The sequence below is a fragment of the Salvelinus fontinalis genome, chromosome 12, assembly GCF_029448725.1.
Source record: "Salvelinus fontinalis isolate EN_2023a chromosome 12, ASM2944872v1, whole genome shotgun sequence".
Classification (NCBI taxonomy): domain Eukaryota; kingdom Metazoa; phylum Chordata; class Actinopteri; order Salmoniformes; family Salmonidae; genus Salvelinus; species Salvelinus fontinalis.
In genome coordinates this window covers 48,643,809-48,663,354 of record NC_074676.1, presented here as the reverse complement: position 1 = coordinate 48,663,354, position 19,546 = coordinate 48,643,809, and the positions used below count along the sequence as shown (strand labels likewise).

The window sequence follows — 19,546 nt, the reverse complement described above, 5'->3', positions numbered from 1 at the left end:
AGTGAAGATGAGAGGTTGCATCTCTGGACGCACTAGTTATGCTGGGTAAGGTCACCACATGTATGGGAGGTGGGACAAAGGAGGTATCTGAGGCATGTTGAGTGGGACTAGGGGCTCTGCAGTGAACTAAAACAATGATAACAATCCTAAACAATAGTATACAAGCGCTATTTGACATTAGTGAGAATCATAAAGCGAGGCATAAAGCAATCACAGGTGTTGATTGGGAGAGCTAGCTAAGACAATAACAACAGGTAAAATGGCGATGATTGGGCAGAGAGGGTCAGTTAACTACACACAGGGCCTGAGTTCAAGGCTGGGGCCGACAGATAACCAAAAAAACAAAATGGAGTACCATGATTAATGAACAGTCCAGCAGGCATCAGCTATGTAGCCAAGTGATCATAGGGTCCAGTGAACAGCAATAGATGAAACAGGGAAGCTGCTAGGTAGTCGTTACTACGCTAGCAAACGAGAGACACGGCGTTCAAAAAAGTTAGCAGGCCGGGGCTAGTAGAAGCTTCTGCTTCGACGTCCGGCGAAGGCCGGTTGAGGGCACAATGGATGGAATTAGGTCGGCAGACCAGTCGTGATGGAGTGGCGGGGCGCCGTGTCGACAAAGGGTCCAGGCCAGTTGGCAAAAGAGTTATTGTAGCTGGAGTAATTTAGTTTGCTAGCCAGGAGATGCGCCTGGCTCGCGGCTAACTGGTGCTAGCTTCGAGACAAGGGCTTTGGCCACTATAGCCACTCGGTAGCAGCTAGCTAGCAGCGATGATCTGATGCAGAAGTCCAGAGCTTACGGCAGGAATCTGGTGGTGTAGTGGATTCTAGTCGTGCTAGTGAAGAGTCCGGGAGACATCAGCTGTGTAGCCGACTTATTATAGGGTCCACTGAGCAGGCCGGGAGATGGGCCTGGCTCAAGGCTAGCTTCGGGGCTGGGCCACTCGGTGGCAGCTAGCTAGCTGCGATGATCTGGAGTAATGGTCCAGGGCTTACGGCAGGAATCCTGTGTTGTAGTGGAGAAAAACTGTCTGATATGCAGACTGGCAGGCTGGCAAGTATTATCCAGGCTAAAAGCGGCTGGTGTCTGTGCTAAAGGTAAAGGCCACTAGCAGTGGCTAACAATGACTAAATAGCTAGTAGCTAATTAGTTGGTTAGCTTCTGATGGCTAGCTTCTGATGTTCTGGCTAAAAGGTCTAAAAATAGCAGATCTGTATCACATTGGGTGAGGCGGGTTGCCGGAAGGTATATTTAATTTAAAAAATGGAGAAAGATATTGAAAATATATTGAAATATATACAAAATGATGAAAAATACAAAATGTACATGGGAGAATGACAAACAACATCTGCACTGCTACGTCATCTTGGAACCAGGTTTACCTCTATACTTTTGCCTGTGCTTAGCTCCATTCTATTTCTTTTTTATCCTGAAAAACAAAACTCCCCAGTCCTTAATGATTACAAGCATACACATAACATGATGCAGTCACCACTATGCTTGAACATATGGAGTGGTACTCAGTAATGTGTTGTATTGGATTTGCCCCAAACATAACACTTTTTTATTCAGGACAAAAAAAGTTCATTGCTTTGCCACATTTTTGGCAGTATTACTTGTTGCAAACAGGATGCATGTTTTGGAGTATGTTTATTCTGTACAGGCTTCCTCCTTTTCACTTTGTCAATTAGGTTATTATTGTGGAGTAACTACAATGTTGTTGATCCATCCTTAGTTTTCTCCTACCACAGCCATTACACTCTGTAACTGTTTTAAAGTCATCCTTGGCCTCATGGTGAAATCTATGAATGGTTTCCTTCCTCTCCGGCAACTGGGTATCTTTGTAGTGACTGGGTCTATTGATACAACATCCAAAGTGTAATTAATAACTTCACCATGCTCAAAGGGATTACTCAATGCCTGCTTTTAAAATGTCTACCCATCTACAAATAGGTGCCTTCTTTGTGAGGCATTGGAATACCTTCCTGGTATTTGTGGTTGAATCTGTGTTTGAAATTCACTGCTCGACTGAGGAACCTTACAGATAATTGTGTTGGATACAGAGATGAGGTAGTCATTCAAAAATAATGTTAAACAGTATTATTGCACACAGTGTCCATGCAACTTATTATGTGACTTGTTAAACACATTTTTACTCCTGAACTTATTTAGGCTTGGGGTTGAATACTTATTGACTCAAGACATTTCAGTTTTTCATTTTTAATAAATTTGTACAAATTTCGAAAAACATAATTCGACTTTGACATCATTGAGTATTGTGTGTACATAATTCCACTTTGAATCCATTTTCAATTCAGGCTGTAACACAACAAAATGGGGAAAAAGTCAAGGGGTGTGAATGCTTTCTAAATGTACTGTATAAACAACATACATAGAAAGAGCAAGGCTTCGGGCTCTTCCATACATATAAACAACGGCCACATCTCTCCTCTCTGCAGTGTATGGTTGGCAGCAGATGGTACACAGAGAAATGTATCATCTGTCAAATCAAGTTTAGCTCTGTTTTGATCAATGTTTGTGCTTGGCCGAGCCTGTATTCATTCTGTGTGTGGCCATTCAATATGCTACAAAACACACAGACACAGGACTAAAAGGCAGCGAGCGTCTATCCCGTTTTCAAGCCTCATGACACAGTAACACAGATGCTCTGTGTTTTGTTGAAGCATCTTGTTAATCTGGTTAAGAATCTGTTATGGGTACAGATATTGGATGTTATTATGGTATGAGATTTTTTATTTAACTAGGCAAGTCAGTTAAGAACAAATTCTTATTTACAATGACAGCCTACTCCGGCCAAACCCAGACGACGCTGGGCCAATAGTGCACCGCTCTATGGGACTCCCAATCGCAGCTGGATGTGATACAGCCTGGATTTGAACCAGCAACTATAGTGACATCTCTTGCACTGACTTAGACCGCTGCGGCAGTCGGGAGCCTTGCTGGTTACATCAGTTGAATACCAAACCATATCGAATTGACATTACAGCATACTTATTATAGTTGCTCATCATTCTAAAACCTCTGTGCCCATCAATTATGTATGCATCAAATTCATAGATTTTGTCTGGGCTATGTTCTTTGATGATTTGGACCTCTTTTTACAACATCAGACATGCTGTCAGTGAGGGAATACAGCGCAGCCATTTTGATAAATGACTGTGTGCAGGGAGCCATTGCTGCTTTGCTAATGAGATTTCAAGGATTTGAAAGTGTATCATAAATATATGACGCATGCAAAAAATCGAATACGACTCACTTCTGGTGGCTTTAATGCAATTATATAGAAACAAATGAAATTCACCCCCTAGTCACCTTGACATCAATGAAAACAAATGAAGCCAGTACGCATTTGTGCATAATGCCTGAAGCAGTCAGTCACTGCGTTTCATGGAGACTCAGACGACAGTGACAGATGTGCATTATTAACACCTTCATGCTCTTCATGACTGGTGATAACAGCACCTGCGACAGTGATTCTCCTGGGCCTGGAATTTCACACATCATTTTCAAGCATAAAGCTTGCATGGCAAGTAGTTTGAAAATGTAAACATAGTTGGCTTTTCAGAGAGCGCAAGCGCAACCATCTGCCCTACTATTGTTCTGAAGGATCATGCCAGCCCACCTATTCCTTAATTACCCTCTGGACATGCCCCCTCTCCTGACAACTTTGTTTGGTTAGCATGCTTGTTATACTTTTACATTTCTCCTTAGTTATGGAACTTTGTCTTCTCTGTTAATGTGTTGTATCTACCTCTCAGTGGAGGCTACTGAGGGGAGGACGGCTCAAAATAATGGCTGGAAAGTATTTGGATACCATTCCACTGATTCCGCTCCAGCCACTACCACAAGCTTATAACTTGTATCACAAACTAACCTACCTGCTTTAGAAGCCATCAAATCTCCGTCCTACTTCTTGTGTCCTTAATTGTTAGTTAATAAATACCCTGAACTGGATTCTTGAAAACTGGATTCCTGAAAATGATTCCTTCATTCTTACAGATGCACCATAGTGGTAACATCACTCCTTACCTGGCCTCCTTATACAGTCCACCCTAGGCATTTTCTTTAATTATGGAATTACAATGATTGCTATTGTTAACAAAGAAATTAAAGTTAACGCAGCATTCAATTTTGTAAATATTATCTGGAAACATTTGTTTAAGAATTACTCCTATGAATACACACAGACACACAAAAAAAGGTTTCTTATTCAATGGATTTTGACGACACATAATTTCATTTGAACAGACGTTCATTCCTGCACAATGTAGCCATCTGAATTGCTAAAGGACCTCGGCCAGTTCTTTGTCAGCCTGAGTGATGAGATTTCCTCCCCGCAGCGGCAGTGCTGATGAGGGGGGAGGTGCTTTCCAGACATTAGAGGTATTTCTGCACACACCAGCACAATTCAGGCCACTTCTATATTACTGGGGAGGGCATCTATGCCTTTGGCGGGTCACAAAGGTCAGGCTATGGACCACTGCTTTCGGGCAGAAAGGCAATGTCAGTGCGGCAAACCCTCCGCTGGAGTAGCACTGCATATCATTACTGCGTGTCTGTCACCACTTAGGGAATTTACAGTGGAACAAAATAGAGATCAGACTGATGTAGTATTGTACGTGTTTAAATGTTTTATATTTAAGCAATAAGGCCCGAGGGGGTTGTGGTATATGGCCAAGCTTCACCGTAGGGATGGTGCAAGGTTTCCTCCAGACGTGACGCTTGGCATTCAGGCCATCTGGTTTATTATGGTCTGAGATTCCTTTAGGTGCATTTTGACAAACTTCAAGCGGTCTGTCATGAGCCTTTACTGAGGAGTGGCTTCCGTCTGGCCATTCTACCATAAACCCAGAGGGTTGGAGCAATGAGAGAGGTGGTCTTTTTCCTACTTTTTTCCATCAGTGAGTCGCATTTCTTTACACATTTATCTGAATCCACATATAGAAATAAACAAGGCAATATGTACTGAAAATAGGCAGGTGCAAGATAATATATGCATCCGGCCTGCACAAAGCAGCCTCAGCATGTCTAGCTAATGGCTGTGGACATATGGAGACACATCATTGCCCATGCCTTGAACACACCACTCTCTTTATCATTTCAAAGTGGGAGACATGAAACACATTTATTATTCTGCTGGACAGCTTTGAAGGCAGTGTGGCAGTGTGTTACTGAAGGCCAGCCACTGATAGTGAGTAGAGACTGAGAGAGGGCGTGCTGAATGCTGGTCCAAAGGGAATTCAATACAGTCGGTTGATTTTGCCCATTAGGTTTCTTCCATCAAAGCAATTTATTCATGAGCTGGCTTGCGGGCCAATGTTATCACGACCTTCTTCCATCTTAATTGCCCCGGTGGCAAAAGCATTAATTGCAGTGACATTTGTCAGATGATGACTATTTCCCTGCCGTTTTTTCCCTCCCTTTCTCTTTCTTCCCCCCAACATGGCTCTTTATGTTGTGTCCTATTTGCTGCTGGTGGGGCCGCAATGCATGCTGGATAATCTGGAGGAGGAAATCGTCCCCAAGAGGAATATAATTCAGACGGAGCCGTGCGAGTGTCAGCGAGCCTGCCAATGGCGTGCTACAGTTCGAGACAGTTTCTATGGCAACAGCCAATCCCTTTTTCACGCTCAGAAAAGGTGGTAAAAGAGAGGATGAGATGAATGAAGGCGAACTAAGCAGAAGGGGTAATAGAAGGGTAGGGGTAATCGATGTCATAGAGCAAAAAAACGCCATATCATATCCTCTGTCCTGCAACCATGTTGGACGTCACACCCCTGCTGTGTGTGGTTAAGTGGGCATCTCATATAGTGTAAGGCTATTGATACCAGCTAAACGAATGCCATTGACATGATGTGCTGCCTACTTCACAACTGGTCTGTGCAGTTTCCATTCAGAACCGCAATCTGACATTAAATGAATGTTTATTTTGATCATTGAGTGACTAATATATGCAGTAGCCAGAACTTAGACAACCCATGACCTGGAAGAAGTCAGCCTTCAGCTGGCACTACTATCTCACCTACTGTGAGTAACACAGTACACACCAACTCTCTATGGAGCAGTGTGGCAAGATGAACCCAAATGGACTTATGGCCAGTTTAGGATTTTGTAATAACCATGTTTAGACAATTTAAAGAAACAAAGCGTAACACAGAGCCTCATTTCACGCCTATAAGGTCAGGCTGAACATCAACCATGCTAGAGCATAGATGCCCCACAGCAGCAGTGGGCTAGGGCCGAGCAGTGCTGTGATTAGCTAGTAAGCTCTGTACAGCAGGCTCTTTCTATCTCCAGTCATGCAAACACAATAGGAGCCAAAGGTGTGAGCCACATCCACTGGATGCAACTGCCGTTTGTGTAGCCAGTGAACCAAGTCATGCGAAACAGAGGCTAATCAAGAGCACTTTCTCCTGACGGACGATGACTTAAACGCTGCGTGGACATAAATGGGGATCTGAGTCTGAAAGAACAAGAACAAGCACACTTGGTTTCTGAGTATTGTGAATTTACAATTGGCTCATTCATCCCCTTCCTCTCCCCTGTAACTATTCCCCAGGTCGTTGCTGCAAATGAGAACGTGTTCTCAGTCAACTTACCTGGTAAAATAACGGTAAAATAAAATAAAATAAATAAAAATTGTCTGTTGTGGTTAAGCAGTCAAGGGCTCAAGTCCAGGGGTCCATGAGTATTAGTCGGAGCCAAACAAGCTGTTTGTTGCCTCTCCCATCTTGTTTTTCCTAATTATGGTAATTTGTTTAAGTAATTAGCCACTAATAGCAGGTTTGTTGTCTGTCAATGGAAGCTTGTACAAAATAATTCATCCCCTAGTCGAATCCGTAAAAACATTCTTACCACAACTTATACTGTAGTAACAATATTGTTATTAGTAATGATTAATAAAAACTCATCATTATTTATAATAAAAATAGGCTACTAATTTTCTATCATTACTGAACTTCTGCATGTATTTCAGTCTTAAAAAAGATTAGTAATAGATTTGCATTATCATGATTGTCATAGCTATAAGTTTACTTTTATTACGTTATCACTGTTATTATTGGTACAGTCATACGAAGGCCATGAATGTGAGGCCGGAACAAAGAACAGGAGTAGCATACATAATAGGATTCTCCCCCAACCAACACGCCCGCCCACCACTGCTGCATTTCTTCCTACATCACCCTTTCACTCCAAGACTGTCTAGTTACCATGGCAACGTCACCTGCCAGTGAAGATGGCGAGCCTGAGAATCTCTCTCCTCAACCAGGCTGTCTTGTCCTTGTGCACAATTGAATAGAATCAATCTTATCATACTGTAAGTGTAGGTTAAAAATCAACAAGGCTCTCACAGTAGGGCAGTACCACGGGTGCGTTCAAGGTGTTGATGAATGTTTAAACCGCTATTAAGTATTTTGCTAGTATAAAATGCAATAGAATAATAGCCATAGGCTACGGATTAACAATGAGGCCATGCTCAGGTTGTTGGATCCTACCTATTATTATGGTCAATTTGGTCCAAAACATATATAGTCAAACACAGGTGTTTAATGAAAACTAGTTCTTATACGTATGAAGCAGTATAAGGGACATTTTCCATCTTACAAGAAATGCATCACCACAGCCCCATTTTCCAATAATGGAGGAACCCACTTCCATGGATTGAGCATGGGGTCAGACGAGCCCATACTGACAGAGATGGAGCTTTTGGGGTCAAAAGGCCAGGTAATATACTGCATTCCAATACACTTCGATTGACCCAAGTAGGAGGAGCATTTACAATTTAATCCAAAATGAAACCCAGAACATGAATTATTCAGATATTGTGAACGGGGGAAGAAGTCGTGCAATCTGATCAAATGCTTATTCCCTAATGGTGAAGTTATGTGAGGTTTCCAGACACAGATGTTTTTCTTCTTTCAAAATGGTGACTGTCATGACAATTGGACACATCCTAAGCTTACAGAAGGATTGTCCTCGCACGGGGAAATATCATAGAGCAGAGTGTTTTTTTGTTGTTGATTGAGCTAGCACATAGCTTACACAGCATTGTCAGCACATACAATAGCTAGCACAACATAGTTAGTAGGCCTTCTTAGCTAGAACATTGCTAACGTTACAGCTAATGCTAACAGAACAGATCTTTGCTAGCCTGGAACTGACTGGCCATTCCAGCTTAGGGAATGGACTGGACTGTTTCTATCAGTTTGTCACAGCTGGGATTGAATCTTCTGTACATGCTCACTAAGTGAAGAATCAATACGGTGTATCATCGGAGTTGACTGGAATTCACTTGCCAGTCAAAAGCCTTCGACTCTGTGCACAAGTTCTTAAATGACCCAGACCCAAAACGATCTATCTCTCTGGGGACACGTCCTTCAAAAGTGACCGCAACATTTTGTTTTCATCAATTACATGGAAGTATTACATGTCAGATGTAAAGGGAGATATGTGCATGGTAAAGACCCCTAAAGAAGATTGCATAATCTTAGTGACACGCCCTGGGCCTTTTGTCTATACAAGCCTACACCAAGAAGGGAAAGGCTTTGCTAGCTATAGCTGGGTCTACAGATTCTAAAACCATACATGGGTCCCAATGACAGACATATGGTCAAATCACATCCAATGTTATTTGTCACATGCGCCGAATACAACAGGTCTAGAACTTACAGTGAAATGCTTACTACAAGCCCTTAACCAACAATGCAGTTTTAAGAAAATAAGAGACAAGAATAACAAATACTTAGTTAAAGAGCAGCAGTAAATAACAATAGCAGGGCTATATTCAGGGGGTACCGGTGTTGAGGTAATTGAGGTAATATGTACATGTAGGTAGAGTTATTAAAGTGACTATGCATAGATAATAACAGAGAGTAGCAGGAGCATAGAAGAGGGGGATAGCCAGTTGATTAGATGTTCAGGACTCTTAAAGCTTGGGGGTAGAAGCTGTTTAGAAGCCTCTTGGACCTAGACTTGGCGCTTCGGTACCGCTTTCCGTGTGGTAGCAGAGAGAACAGTCTATGACTAGGGTGGCTGGAGTCTTGAACAAATTTTAGGGCCTTCCTCTGACACCTCCTGGTATAGAGGTCCTGGATGGCAGGAAGCTTGGCCCCAGTGATGTACTGGGCCGTACGCACTACCCTCTGTAGTGCCTTGTGGTTGGAGGCCGAGCAGTTGCCATACCAGGCAGTGATACAACCCGTCAGGATGCTCTCGATGGTGCAGCTGTAAAACCTTTTGAGGATCTGAGGACCTATGCAAAATCTTTTCAGTCTCCTGAAGGGGAATAGGTCTTAGTGTGCTTGGACCATGTTAGTTTGTTGGTGATGCCAAGGGACTTGAAGCTCTCAACCTGCTCCACTACAGCCCCATCGATGAGAATGGGGGCATGCTCGGTCCTCCTTTTCCTGTAGTCCACAATCATCTCCTTTGTCTTGATCACGTTGAGGGAGAGGTTGTTGTCCTTGCACCACACGGTGAGGTTTCTACCCTATAGGCTGTCTCATCGTTGCCGGACAACTTAATGATGGTGTTGGAGTCGTGCCCGGCTGTGCAGTCATGAGTGAACAGGGAGTACCGGATGGGACTGAGCACGCACCCCTGAGAGGCCCCCGTGTTGAGGATCAGCGTGGCGGATGTGTTGTTACCTACTCTTACCACCTGGGGGTGTGCCCGTCAGGAAGTCCAGGATTCAGTTGCAGAGGGAGGTGTTTAGTCCCAGGTTCCTTAGCTTAGTGATGAACTTTGAGGGCACTATGGTGTTGAACGCTGAGCTGTAGTCAATTAATAGCATTCTCACATAGGTGTTCCTTTTGTCCAGGTGGGAAAGGTCAGTGTGGAGTACAATAGAGATTGCATCATCTGTGGATCTTTTGGGGTGGTATGCAAATTGGAGGGGGTCCAGGGTTTCTGGGTTAATGGTGTTGATCTGAGCATTTCATGGCTACAGACGTGAGTGCTACGGGTCGGTAGTCATTTAGGCAAGTTACCTTAGTGTTCTTGGGCACAGGGACTATGGTGGTCTGCTTGAAACATGTTGGTATTACAGACGCAGACAGGGAGAGGTTGAAAATGTGAGTGAAGACACTTGCCAGCTGGTCACCGCATGCTTGGAGCACATGTCCTGGTAATCCGTCTGGCCCTTGTGAATGTTAACCAGTTTAAAAGTCTTGCTCACATCGGCTGCAGAGAGCGTGATCTCAGTCATTTCATGCATGTTTCAGTGTTACTTGCCTCGAAGCGAGCATAGAAGTTATTTCGCTCGTCTGGTAGGCTCGTGTCACTGGGCAGCTCTCGGTTGTGCTTCCCTTTGTAGTCTGTAATAGTTTGCAAGCCCTGCCACATCTGACGTGCATCAGAGCCGGTGTAGTACGATTCAATCTTAGTCCTGTATTGATGCTTTGCCTGTTTGATGGTTCGTTGTAGGGCATAGCGGGATTTCTTATAAGCTTCCGGGTTAGAGTCGCACTCCTTGAAAGCGGCAGCTTACCCTTTAGCTCAGTGCGAATTTTGCCTGTAATCCATGGTTTTTGGTTGGGGTATGAACGTACAGTCACTAGATAGACCAACCCTATGGTATGTAACCTAAGGGGGTCTCCTAGCAACTACTACATTAAGGATGAGTCAAAAGAGGAGGTTAGCATTACACCATCAACCGATGAATTTACAATGGAAAGAGGTGGTAGGCTTCCATAGGTAGAAGGGATGACATTTCCTACAGTTTAGGTGACAGAGGTCAACAATATCCCACTATAGCCTCTATGGATAAGAGATCTTCCATTGCATTCTGAATGACGTACATTCATTGTGAGCAAGGCGAGCCTTTGTTCACATTGGCTAATTATGTCAATGACTTTGGCTCGGAGTTTAAAGGCCCTGCCTCAGAGATTGTATCTGAAGCAGAGTCATCAGCAGCAACATTTCAGCATCCATTACAGGAAAGAATGTGTTCAGTGATAATGGAAATAAGGCCCTTAACTGTATTAGATTTGCGTTCCTTCCTACCAATGTTTGGGAATGTCAATTGTAGTAGGCTATATAGAGAGAAACTGGCAAACTGCTCAAATGTCTAGATGGTTGTTTTTTCAATTTAATAGACATGCATCTGAGCTGAGGTTCAGCAACCAACTGCCGAAATATTAGGAAAATAGAAATGGATATGATTAGGTGATATACACTGCTCAAAAAAATAAAGGGAACACTTAAACAACACAATGTAACTCCAAGTCAATCACACTTCTGTGAAATGAAACTGTCCACTTAGGAAGCAACACTGATTGACAATAAATTTCACATGCTGTTGTGCAAATGGAATAGACAAAAGGTGGAAATTATAGGCAATTAGCAAGACACCCCCCAAAACAGGAGTGATTCTGCAGGTGGTGACCACAGACCACTTCTCAGTTCCTATGCTTCCTGGCTGATGTTTTGGTCACTTTTGAATGCTGGCGGTGTTCTCACTCTAGTGGTAGCATGAGACGGAGTCTACAACCCACACAAGTGGCTCAGGTAGTGCAGTTCATCCATGATGGCACATCAATGCGAACTGTGGCAAAAAGGTTTGCTGTGTCTGTCAGCGTAGTGTCCAGAGCATGCAGGCGCTACCAGGAGACAGGCCAGTACATCAGGAGACGTGGAGGAGGCCGTAGGAGGGCAACAACCCAGCAGCAGGACCGCTACCTCCGCCTTAGTGCAAGGAGGTGCACTGCCAGAGCCCTGCAAAATTACCTCCAGCAGGCCACAAATGTGCATGTGTCTGCTCAAACGGTCAGAAACAGACTCCATGAGGGTGGTATGAGGACCCGACGTCCACAGGTGGGGGTTGTGCTTACAGCCCAACACCGTGCAGGACGTTTGGCATTTGCCAGAGAACACCAAGATTGGCAAATTCGCCACTGGCGCCCTGTGCTCTTCACAGATGAAAGCAGGTTCACACTGAGCACATGAGCACATGTGACAGACGTGACAGAGTCTGGAGACGCCGTGGAGAACGTTCTGCTGCCTGCAACATCCTCCAGCATGACCGGTTTGGCGATGGGTCAGTCATGGTGTGGGGTGGCATTTCTTTGTGGGGCCGCACAGCCCTCCATGTGCTCACCAGAGGTAGCCTGACTGCCATTAGGTACCGAGATGATCCTCAGACCCCTTGTGAGACCCTATGCTGACACATGCACATTTGTGGCCTGCTGGAGGTCATTTGCAGGGCGCTGGCAGTGCACCTCCTTGCACTAAGGCGGAGGTAGCGGTCCTGCTGCTGGGTTGTTGCCCTCCTACGGCCTCCTCCACGTCTCCTGATGTACTGGCCTGTCTCCTGGTAGCGCCTGCATGCTCTGGACACTACGCTGACAGACACAGCAAACCTTTTTGCCACAGTTCGCATTGATTTGCCATCCTGGATGAACTGCACTACCTGAGCCACTTGTGTGGGTTGTAGACTCCGTCTCATGCTACCACTAGAGTGAGAACACCACCAGCATTCAAAAGTGACCAAAACATCAGCCAGGAAGCATAGGAACTGAGAAGTGGTCTGTGGTCACCACCTGCAGAATCACTCCTGTTTTGGGGGGTGTCTTGCTAATTGCCTATAATTTCCACCTTTTGTCTATTCCATTTGCACAACAGCATGTGACATTTATTGTCAATCAGTGTTGCTTCCTAAGTGGACAGTTTCATTTCACAGAAGTGTGATTGACTTGGAGTTACATTGTGTTGTTTAAGTGTTCCCTTTATTTTTTTGAGCAGTGTACATTTGTAATCTGAAGACATTGCTGAACTTGGATATTCCCTTGAGCGTGTCAAGAAATACACATCATCCTTCGGAAAAACGAATATATCATAGCTATTGTACTGTAACAAATGCCTCCCTCAAGAACCATGTCTTACAAAGAAATATATAATACAAATTCTTCATACTGATTCTCTGGGTTTGACTGACCATGTCATTAGACACTCATAAAGTGCTATATCCTACATTTGCTTCAAATATGATGTTAAATGCTTTGGAACAGTCAGTAAAATTATGGGAGAGTTGGAAGAGGTTTATGACCCCCATAAATACCTTTCCCATTTTTCCTCTATCTATTCTACCGATGTGACTATTGAAAATCCCTTTGTTAACATAGAGAGTCTGTGAACATCAAAAGGTGGGAAATGGAACCCTATTTCGGTAATCCAACCAGTTGAAAATATGCGTTAGTACTTAATGAACATGATGTCAGATCAGTTGGCGTCTGAGACATTATTGCTGATGATAGGACAACCTAAACTGTATCTTGGAAAGTCTACACATTATAGTTATCAGATTCACATGGAATTGTTGTGCAATTTAAATGTTTAAATATGAAACTATTTGTGAAAAGATGAGATGTAATTTTAGCTTCTTAAATGAGAGAACGGTTTGTCATAGAGAAACTCTGCTCACTCAGAGGCCAAGTGAACAGACTTTGATTGTAAACTATGAAACACGCCCTCTTTTCAACACTATATAAACCCGTTGACGAAAATTCTACTTCCTGTTCCAAGGATGTGAGGACTTGTGGTCCCCGCGTTAAAAAGGACAAGGTCACCTACAGAACTAAGCCAACCTCAGCGTGAGCTCTGGTTGAACGACAAGAACCTAACGAAATTACCATCGAATTTCAACGTGAAGATGACGATCCACACGCCGAAAGGATGAATTTCGACTATACCAACCAGAAAATAGCATGAGCAAAGTATGGCAACTTGGTATGAACTTTGAACTCTTATTCACTAAAGAAGTGATACCTCCTAGCTGTTGCGTTAGCGCAGCAACTGTAGACGTGGGCTAGGAGAGGACGGACAGAGTATCCATTCTACCACACACCAATTCACCACTGGACATTCTTTAGAGGACCAGAGATCCATGCTGGACCACCCCGCCTTCTATCTACGACCAATCTACCGAAGCGCAGCTCAGAGTAAATATTTATTGCATTATCCTTTTTCAAATGGGTGGTTATTTAGACTGCATAAGATACTGTATTTACGATAGCATAGTTGCCTACGGCCCGATAGAGACACACAACCTTTTTGCTCCTCAGTCTTCCTGCTCTTTCACTCAAACCCAACCCCCTTTCTTTGTGTAACCAGCCGTCATATCTGTTCCGTCCGCTAGGGATGTTTTCCTTTATGACATAATTTGTAAACACAATTATGATACATTCTGTGTATATGTAATTCTGTGTGATTTATTTAGGTATTTAGTAAATAAATAATTAAACCAAATTTTGTATTGCTGATTCAACTTCTAAGCCAGGGTTCGTGAAGATAACCAAGAATTTACAACTTTCAGATGAGACTGAATAAAGTGAAATATTGATTACTAGGTCTTTAAGAGTTTATTCGGAAGATAACAGCTCTATAAACATTATTTTGTGGTGCCCCGACTTTCTAGTTAATTACATTTACATGATTAGCTTAATCAGGTAATATTAATTACAGAGAAATGATTTTATAGAATAACATGCCATATCATAGCATAGCCATAGCCAAAGACACGACAATGGTCTCTTGGTGAGAATCTAACCTGATTGATTCATCAACCTTGTTGAATCTTAATTCCAGACCTCTCGTTGTCCTTAAAGAATAAACAGTCCACCTCTTTCCAACCACATTAGGGTTCAGTTGTTAACCTTCACAAAATCTGGCATGTCAGTTACACTATACAGTGCCTTCGGAAAGTATTCAGACCCCTTGACTTTTTCCACATTTTGCTATGTTACAGCCTTAATCTAAAAATGATTAAATCGTTTTTCCACCTCATAAATCTACACACAAAACCCTATAAAGACAAAGCAAAAACAAGTTTAGACATTTTTGCAAATTTAGTACAAATAAAAAATGGAAATATCACATTTACATAAGTATTCAGACCCTTTACTCAGTACTTTGTTGAAGCAACTTTGGCAGTGATTACAGCCTTGAGTCTTCTTGGATACGACGGTACAAGTTTGGCACACCTGTAATTGGGGAGTTTCTCCCATTCTTCTCTGCAGATCCTCTCAAGCTCTGTCAGGTTGGATTGGGAGTATTGCTGCACAGCTATTTCCAGGTCTCTCCAGAGATGTTCGATCGGGTTCAAGCCCGGGCTCTGTTTGGGTCACTCAAGGACATTCAGAAGCCACTCCTGCATTGTCTTGGCTGTCTGCTTAGGATTGTTGACTGGGGCGAATGTGAATCTTCACACCCCCAGTCTGAGGTCCTGAGTGCTCTGGAGTAGGTTTTCATCAAGGATCTCTCTGTACTGTGCTCCGTTCACCTTTCCCTCAATCCTGCTTAGTCTCGCAGTCCCTGCCGCTGAAAAACATCCCCACAGCATGATGCTGCCACCACCATGCTTCAAGGTAGGGATGGTGCCAGGTTTCCTCTAGACGTGATGCTTGGCATTCAGGCCAAAGAGTTCCAATTTTGGTTTCATTAGACCAGAGAATCTTGTTTCTCATGGTCTGAAAGTCTTTAGGTGCCTACAAGCGAGCTGTCAAGTGCCTTTTACTGAGGAGTGGCTTCCGTCTGATTGGTGGAGTGCTGCAGAGATGGTTGTCCTCCTGGAAGGTTCTCCCATCTCCACAGAGGAACTCTGGAGCTCTGTCAGAGTGACCATCGGGTTCTTTGTAACCTCCCTGACCAAGGCCCTTCTCCCCAGATTGTTATATTAGGCCGGGCGGCCAGCTCTAGGAAGAGTCTTGGTGGTTCCAAACTTCTTCCATTTAATACTGACGGAGGCCACTGTGTTCTTGGGAACCTTCAATGCTGCAAAACATGTGGTACCCTTCCCCAGATCTGTGCCTCGACACAATCCTGTCTTGGAGCTCTACGGACAATTTCTTCGACCTCATGGCTTGGTTTTTGCTCTGACATGGACTGTCAACCTTATATAGACAGCCTTTCCTAATCATGTCCAATCAATTGAATGTAGCACAGGTGGACTCCAATCAAGTTGTGGAAACATCTCATGGATGATCAATGGAAACAGGATGCACCTGAGTTCAATTTCGAGTCTCATAGCAAAGGGTCTGAATACTTATGTAAATAAGGTATTTCTGTTGTTTATTTTTAATACATTTACAAAAACATTTAATGTTTTCGCTTTGTCATTATGGGGTATTGTGTGTAGATTGATGAGGAAAGAAAATGATTTAATCAATTTTAGAATTGGCCGTAACGTAACAAAATGTGGAAAAGGTCAAGGGGTCTGAATACTTTCCGAAGGCACTGTATATACAAAAGTATGTGGACACCCCTTCAAATTAGTGGATTAGGCTATTTCAGCCACACCCATTGCTGTCATGTATATAAAATTGAGCTCACAGCCATGCAATCTTCATTGATAAACATTGGTAGTAGAATGCCCTTACTGAAGAGCTCAGTGACTTTCAATGTGGACCGTCATAGGATGCTACCTTTCCAACAAGTCAGTTTGTCAAATTTCTGCCCTGCTAGAGCTGCCCCGGTCAACTGTGAGTGCTGTTATTGTGAAGTGGAAATATCTAGGAGCAACTAATGCTCAGCCGCGAAGTGGTAGGCCACACAAGCTCACAGAAAGGGACCGCCGAGTAAAAATCGCCTTTCCTCAGTTGCAACACTCCAAACTGCCTCGGAAGCAATGTCAGCACAAAAACTGTTCGTCGGGAGCCGGGCGCTGTTCGGCCGAGCAGCCGCACACAAGCCTAAGATCACCATGCGCAATGCCAAACATTGGCTGGAGTGGTGTAAAGCTCGCAGCCATTGGACTCTGGAGCAGTGTAAATACGTTCTCTGGAGTAATGAATCACGCTTCACCATCTGGCAGTCCAACAGACAAATCTGGGTTTAGTGGATGCCAGGAACACACGACCTGCTCCAATGCATAGTGCTAACTGTAAAGTTTGGTGGAGGAGGAATAATGGTCAGGGGCTGTTTTTCATGGTTCAGGCTAGGCCCCTTAATTCCAGTGAAGGGAAATCTTAACGCTACAGCACACAATGACATTCTAGACGATTCTGTGCTTCCAACTTTGTGGCAACAGTTTGGGGAAGGCCCTTTTCTCTTTCAGCATGGCAATGCCCCCATGCACAAAGCAAGGTTCATACAGAAATGGTTTGTCGAGATCGGTGTGGAAGAACTTGACTGGCCTGCATAGAGCCCTGACCTCAACCCCATCAAACTCCTTTGGGATGAAATGGAACACCAACTGCGAGCCAGGGCTAATCGCTCAAAATCAGTGCCCAACCTCACTAATGCTCTTGTGGCTGAATGGAAGCAAGTCCCCACATAAATGTTCCAACATCTAGTAGGAAGCCTTCGCAGAAGAGTGGAGGCTGCTCTAGCAGCAAAGGGGGGAGGGAAAAACTCCATATTAATGCTCATAATGGTGGAATGAGACGAGAAAGTGGTCATGTAGTGTAGTACATGTAGCCCATCCCTTCCCTAAAAAATCATCACATTATATAACATTATGTAAGCGCCTTCCATGTTGAGGCCTTTTAAGGCCTAAAGGGGCTATGAATCGATGGTCTGTTTAACCTGGCAGTTCTCTCGGCGGTCAAGTTCAGTTCCCTTGGGCAGTTTTGTCCAGACAGTGTCCAGACAGCTCAGAACATCATGGCATACAGTTTCGCTGCTAGTTAACCGACTGCAGTGATGGAAGTGAAAACTGAGAAAATAACATTGGATTCCTGGATGTTGTCGTGAATGCTTGATATGAGATATATGTAAGCGGTGTGAAATGGCTGGCTAGTTAGCGGTGCACACTAGTGGCATTTCAATCGGTGACATCACTCGCTCTGAGACCTTGAAGTAGTTGTTTCCCTTGCTTTTGTGGAGCGATAGGTAACAACCCTTCATGGGAGGCAATTGTTGATATGTGCAGAGGGTCCCTGGTTCATGCCCGGGTTGGGGCAAGGACAGGGACGGAAACAATACTGTTACACATACACAGATTGCAACAGATCAAATAGGGCACAGCCACACCCTAGTTGTATGATAGAAGCCACTCACAGGATAATCAAAGCCATGGCCACAGTGGGTGGCCAGTCCCTAAGAGACTCATTAGAGTAGGATCTGTACTGATTGTGTGTCTACAGTGAGATCAATGATGCTATAAAACTAATTTAAAAAATAGGTATTATATTTTCTTCTCTACTTCTGGGTTTACACATTATTATTCGTGTAGTATTAAGCTGTATGTGGCTACTAATTTCCTTTGCATACAATATATATTTTTCTAATGAGGTGTGATGTAATTTTACACAAATGTCACAAAAATTATATGTTACACTGATGAGGTTCCGGTGATTGATTCAAACTGACAAAAAATAACCTAATTTTATGAACTTTTTGTGTGCGCATGCATTCTAATGTAAATTCGATACATTTTGTAATCCATAGGCTACAAAATAAGGACAGACACACACGCAGCCTCCTGCACATAAGCCAGTACAGCTCTAAATGTCTATCCAACATTCTCAATAATCAAGTGTAGGCCTTATATCTCTGGAATTTACCACATAGGCCTAATAAAAATGTAAAAGCTTAAAACAGCATGCATTGTTGTTAAACATTGTGCATATCCATATAGCCTTACATCGCTCAGCCAAACAACTTAATAAAAACAACTGCAAATAGGAGTCCATCAATCACACAACAGCGATGGTCTACTGTTTTCTTCCATTGGCGACGTCAAATAGGCCACCACGTAGCTACGAAAATGCACGAATCAATTTCAATGCAAAATATGTCCATGATTTATTGACGTCGAGTGGAGAGATGATCAGTTAGAGAAATAGCCTGCACATGTACCATTTCGAAACCATCACATTAGGTCACCTGGACAAGCCTACCTGTTTCAATCGACCTTGCAATACATTTTCAGTACCTGCCTATACATTGAACAATCTGGGCTACAAATCCCTTTTTGCAGTGAAGATTGAAAATAAAATGCATTCAAGGCTAAAAGCGTCATGTGTATCTTGAAAAAAACGTCCATGCATCCGCCTGTTTAACATTCTATTCGCATCAGGACTATTCCCCCTTTGCTTAGCTCGCAACGTAACCAACCCGACCTCCATTTTCATGCAGCATCGTAAGAAACCGATAAAAAAAACAATTCGTAGCTTTTAAATCTACGTTTGATGATGCATTCGTTGCTGGCATGTAAAATAATTATAAGACATACAATTGTGCTTTATTCTTACCTCATTTCCCGAGCTGTGTTGATTTCAATAGGGTGTGGAAGGAGACCTCGGGAATCTGTGGGAGTGAAACTGAATTCGCCACTAGCTGCTGCGTGTTGCTGTTGTGATGCTAGTCTGTCACACACCACAACCTCTCTCTCTCTCTCTCGCTCTCTCTCTCTCGCTGTCTCTCAATTTCCCTAAAAACGCTATTTATTTTTCTTGGTAGGCAATTTTGAATATAGAAAGTATTATAAATATTTCACGCATATTTCGTTGTACCTTTTATCTAGACTCGAAATGTATTCGCTTATTGTACTAAATATTAAGGACATCCAGGTGCTCTGATCCCTTA

General features: G+C 43.4%; 1 protein-coding gene across 1 annotated transcript in view; it reads right to left on the bottom strand.

The window, feature by feature from the left end:
* LOC129867533 (adenomatous polyposis coli protein 2-like) overlaps window positions 1–19,342 on the bottom strand; it is a 48,463-nt gene extending 29,121 nt beyond the window's left edge. The window contains exon 1 of the mRNA XM_055940999.1: window positions 19,213–19,342. The gene's annotated coding sequence lies outside the window, so the exon portion shown is untranslated. The remainder of the gene's footprint in view (window positions 1–19,212) is intronic.
* Between the last annotated feature and the right edge of the window lie 204 nt (window positions 19,343–19,546).